Source organism: Myodes glareolus, chromosome 2 (genome assembly GCF_982192425.1).
Source record: "Myodes glareolus chromosome 2, mMyoGla1.1, whole genome shotgun sequence".
Classification (NCBI taxonomy): Eukaryota; Metazoa; Chordata; class Mammalia; order Rodentia; family Cricetidae; genus Myodes; species Myodes glareolus.
In genome coordinates, this window is record NC_142027.1 from 41,397,551 (window position 1) to 41,403,512 (window position 5,962).

At 35.9% G+C, this 5,962-nt stretch overlaps 1 pseudogene; it reads right to left on the reverse strand.

Moving 5' to 3' along the window:
• Positions 1-4,081: 4,081 nt before the first annotated feature.
• LOC125392880 (olfactory receptor 5AC2-like) lies at positions 4,082-5,001 on the reverse strand (annotated as a pseudogene).
• Positions 5,002-5,962: the final 961 nt, after the last annotated feature.

A 5,962-nucleotide genomic window follows, 5' to 3' on the forward strand; every position in this document is an offset into this window, starting at 1 on the left:
CAAACAAAAGAAAGACTTATATGGCAAGAAATTAAAATCTTTGAAGAAAGAAATTGAAGAATACACAAGAAAGTAGAGAGATCGCCCATGTTCTTAGGTAGGCAGAATTAACATAGTAAAAATGGCAATCTTACCAAAAGCAATCTACAGATCCAATGCAATGCCCATCAATACCCTAGCAAAATTTATCACAGATTTTGAAAGAAAAGTACTCAACTTCATATGGAAAAGCAAAAAAAACAAGGATATCCAAAGAAATCCTGTACAATAAAAGAACTTCTAGAAGCATCTCTAACCCTGACTTCAAACTCTACTGCAGAGCTACAGTACAGAAAACAGCTTTCTATTGGCATAAAAACAGACAGGAAGATCAATGGAACTGAATTGAAGACCTGGATATTGACACACACCTTCAAACACTTGATTTTTGACAAAGAAGCAAAAAATTTCAAATGGAAAAAAGAAAACATATTTAACAAATGGTGCTGACATAACTGGATATCAACATGTAGAAGAATAAAAATAGACCCATATTTATCACTATGTACAAAACTCAAGTTCAAATGGGTCAAAGACCTCAAACATAAAGCCAGCCACACTGAACTTTATAGAAGAGAAAGTGGGAAGTAGACTTGAATGTCTTGGCGCCTTGGCATAGGAGACCACTTCCTAAATATAACTTCAGCAGCACTGACACTGAGAGAAACAATTAATAAATGGGACCTCCTGAAACTGAAAAGGTTCTGTAAAGCATAAAACACAGTCAACATGACAAAACAACAGCCTATAGATTGGGAAAAGATCTTCACTAACCCCACATCAGACAGAGGTCTGATCTCCAAAATATACAAAAAAAAAAAAAAACCGTCAAGAAATTGATCGTTGAAAGTGTAAATAATCCAATAAAAAAATGGAGTACAGACCTAAACAGATAACTCTCAACAGAGGAATCTAAAATAGTTGAAAGACACTTAAGGAAATGTTCAACATCCTTAATCATCATCAGAGAAATGCAAATCAAAACAGCTCTAAGATTTCATCTTACACCTATAAGAATGATCAAGAGCAAAAGCACTGATGACAGCTTATGCTGGAGAAGTTATGGGGTAAAGGGAACATGCCTGCTTTGCTGGTAGGAATGCAAACTGGTAGAGCCCCTTTGGATGTCAGTGTGGCAATTTCTCTGAAAATTAGGAAACAACATTCCTCAAGACCGAGTAGTCCCTCTTTGGGTATATATCCAAAAAATGCTCAGTTGTGCCACGGGGACATGTGCTCACATATGTTCATAGCAAAATTGTGTATCATAGTCAGAACCTGGAAACAACCTAAATGCCCTTCCATCAAAGAATGAATAAGGAAATTGTGGTACATTTTCAAAATGGATTAATACACAGGAGAAAAAAATAATGACATATTGAATTTTGCAGCCAAATGGATGGAACTAGAAAACATCATTTTGAGTGAAGTAAACCAGATTCAGAAAGACAATTATCACATGTGCTCACTCATAAGTTGGTTTTAAACATAAAGCAAAGAAAATCAGCCCACAAATCACAATCCCAGAGAACCTAGACAACAATGAGTACACTAAGAAAGACATACATGGATCTAATCTACATGGACAGTAGAAAAAGACAAGATCTCCTGAGTAAATTGGGAACATGAGGACCTTGGGAAAGGGTTGAAGGGGAGAGGATAGGCAGGGAGGGGAGCAGCAAAAAATGTAGAGCTCAACAAAAATCAACAAAAAAAGAAACTGGAAAATAAAGAGCATTTGATCCAGGAAAATTTATTGGTTATAGAATCAGTAATTACTGAATGTATAAAATAACTTTTACAATTCAGATGAGCAAGTCCAACTTAAATAGTCTCACCTCACCACTTAAGTAAACCTAAAGAAATTATTAATGTTGCAGAGGAGATATGATTTAAAGTATAACTGAGGAGAACATGCTAATTAAGTCTGTCCTGTGGGGTAAATTAATAACTGTCTTCCTAGCAGCACAACAAAACTACTATAACAGTCTCCTCATTAACATGAACACGTAGAGAACATTTCACTTATTTACTTACCTTTTGTACAACGCATTAAGGGATGCTGCATTCAATTTCAATGGTTTGATGCAATCAATAATGGCACCACACCAATAGACTTGGAGTGGTCATATTCTATTACACTCAAAATCTGTGAAATGCCTGAGGTCATCTGTTTCTGGGGAACGTTTCTCCAGTTTAACTTGAGTTTACAGTGAGCTGTGGGTTTATGTGCATGTGGTGAAGGACATTGGTTTTTAGTTCACAGATACAGGCTAGTCACTGGATAACAAGGAACAAAGCACATATCCTTATCCAGTAGAGGGTCTCTGGTGGTTTTGTTACCTGTTGGAAAAGAGTATTAGAATAACAGGTTCATCAGTTCTTTACAATATGGATCACATTTAGGTTTGCAAGAACTATATAACATGGAGTTTTCAGTAATAAGGATATTGGTTGAACACTATTAATTGTCAATTAATTAATGAAGAGTCAATTAATAACTTACCAGTGCTCAGAATAAAGAAAAGAGATATCGATCCCTATTTCAGTGCTGAGGGGTTCCATCCAGAGAATGCCTAGGAGTTCCATCCAGAGGGTGCTGAGGAGTTCCATCCAGAGGGCTATCCCTGTGTCTGTGCTGAGGAGTTCCACCCAGAGGGTGTTGAGGAGTACCATCTAGAGGGACAGGAACATTTTCTGCTCCTGCACTGAAGAGATCCACCCAGAGAGGCAGTCACAGCAAAAAGACAGACACTTTGTAAGAATTTAACACTATCTTATTATGTTCTATGACAAAAATATGTTTATTGTGATTTTCTTTAGAAAGTAATTTTATTAAATTATAAAAGTTTCCATTTCCGCCCCTCCTCCCAAAACCCTCCCACTCCCCCCACTCCCTCTTCTCCTCCCTCTCCATCCCTAAGAGCAGTCAGGGTTTCCTGCCCTGTGGGAAGTTCAAGTTCCTCCCCCCTCCCTCCAGGTCCAGGAAGGTGAGTGTCCAGACAGACTGGATCCACAAAATCCAGTATATGCAGAGGAAACAAGTCCCAGTGTCATTGTCAATGGCTTTTCAGAAATACTCCAGGCCAGCCACATTCAGAGAATCCGGCCACATTCAGAGAATCTGGTTGGATCGTGTCCTCGTTCAGTCCCAGTCCAACTGGCCTTGGTAAACTCTCATTAGATCCGTTCCCTTGTATCAGTGGGTGATCGCATCCCTTGCAGTCCTTATTTCCTTTTTCATTTTCTTCATCCTTCTGCTCCTCATTTGGACCTTGAGGGGCTCAGTCCCATGCTCCAATGTGGGTCTCCGTCTGTATCGCCATCCATCGTCGGATGAAGGTTCCCTCTGGTCTTGCCTTCTTTGCTCACGTTCTCTTTCCTTCTGCTTCTCGTTTGGACCTAGGGAGTTAAGTTCAGTGTTCCGATGTGGGTCTCTGTCTCTATCTCCGTCCATCGCCAGATGAAGGTTCTATATTTTTAATAATTTAACTTTAAGAAATTTTATGAAGGTAAAATAAATATTTTTGTCTATCAGCTAACTTGTAAATAACAAGAAATGCTACATTTAAGTGCTTGGGTGTTATTCTTCCTTGTCATATGAAAAATGCATACTATTTACTTTTGTACTTGTAATACAACCACACATTATTTAAAAGAACTTTGCTCAAGTAACGATTATGAGGGGAACAATATATTAAACCAATCATTAATGCACCTGAAATGCTTTTCGAAAAAAAATAAACTCAAAGAGATGTAATAAAAGTATTAAACAAAAATATATTAATGTAGTAAATAATTTAATAAAAGAACTTTCACAGCAAGCTTGAATTTCAAAAAAAAGAGAGGGATTAGATATTAAAGTCCTCATTAACCATTTTATAATAATGTGACTAAGAAAGACATTCACAGTTTCACATTTTATTTCTTTAAGGAGAAATGCATAGATTTTCTATTTTGTGCAAAACACAGGATCAAATTTTATGATGCATTGCTAAAGAGAGGATAGGTGATAAAAATTGAAACAATAAGCAAATGATTATCATTTTATAACTCTTTTCAGAGCTCCTAAAACTTCCTTGTTTCTTAAACTGTAAATAAAAGGGTTTAGCAGAGGAATCACAACTGTGTAGAAAAGTGAATACATTATATCCTGGGTTTTACCTGGTCCAGACCCAGGACTCACATACATGAAGAGGAGAGTGCCATAGAACAAAGAGACAGAGATCAGGTGTGCACTGCAGGTGAAGAAGGCTTTCTTTCTGCCCTTTTTAGACTTCATGTTCAGGACAGCAAATAGGACATGGGTGTAAGAGACTGCAATGGTCACAGAGGTGCTAATTTGTATGGTAGAAGCAATAATAAAAGTCACCAATGCATTAAATGATGGATCAGTGCAAGAGAGTGTATAGAGTGGCAAGATTTCACAGTAGAAATGATCAATAATATTAAACCTACAGAATGTTAATCTGGATAATAGTTCTATAAGAATTGCAGGATTTAGAAAGCCAATTATATATGACATACTGATTAACACAGTTCAGAGTCTTTTGGACATCACAACTGTATAGTGCAGAGGGTTGCATATGGCTACATAGCAGTCATAGGCCATTGCAACCAATAGGAATATTTCTGTGGTTGCACTGAAACAAAAATGTAATATTGGGCAGAGCACTCACCGAGAGATATCATGTCATTCCTATTTAAAAACTTCATAAGCATTTTTGGAGTCACAGAGGATGAAATGCAGGAATCAGTAAAGGCTAAGTTTCCAAGGAAAAGGTACATGGGAGTGTGAAGATTGGGGTCCTTCCAGATGAGAAAGATTAAGCCAAGGTTGCCCACCATGGTGATGATGTAGATAAAGAAGAACACCAAGAACAGGGGAACTTGCAGCTCTGGACGATCTGTTATTCCTCTGAGAACAAACTCAGTCAGCAGGGTCCTGTTTCCTTCCATCATACCTGCTCAGGCTGCTCACTGCAAAGAGATGAGACAAAGAAAACATGACCAAGATTTAATAAGAATACGCCCATATTATAGTCCACTTTAGTACATAACAAACACTCCATGGTAAATAAGAACAAAGAGCACTGTTTCTGCTTTTTTAGCTTTCCTGAAATAGGAAGCATTTTCTAAATTTATATATATATATATATAAAAGCATATATTATCCAAAAAGTAATTATCTGAAAAGTAACTGAGAAGGTCACAGACATCAATTTACCTGGCATTAAAAATATTGACTTAGGTAACTATAAATCAATTAATTTTAGACTTTGTTTAATTTAAATACACTTATAATGTATGGCTTTATTAAAAAATTTACATTGAGAAAAATGCAAAATGCAATTAATACTAAAATATTTTAGAAACAAGCTCAAGTTGAAAAGTCACACTGTAAGAAGTATTACTTTATTCTCATTCATAATGGGATTTGAACATGCTGACACTCTCCAGGTTGCTCTCCATCCTCTGATGTTCCCTTTGCCTTCTCAGATGGCATCATCCTACTTTCTTTTCACATAAATCTTCAAAACTTCTTATATGAAAGTAAAGTGGTATTAATTATTTTTTTACTTGATGCAGATATATTTGTATTATATTCTATGCAGTTATATCCGAAGACATGAACATGACAGGTAATAAGATTTTAACTGAAAATATTCTGCTTCTTCTATCCTTTTCATATATACTGATTTTTATATATTAAAAACAACCACAAATACTCACTACCCTTTTTTTCATTTGTTTTTTTAACAAAATACATGTGAATAAAGATTTAATTTTTATAGGATTAAAGACATCAGAATTAAAATACTATGATTTTTATTTGTGACAATGAACCTGTAACTCTATTATTCTATAAGGTTGCAAGTACTTTATTTTAAGTTAAAACACATACATCTATACACATCTTTTA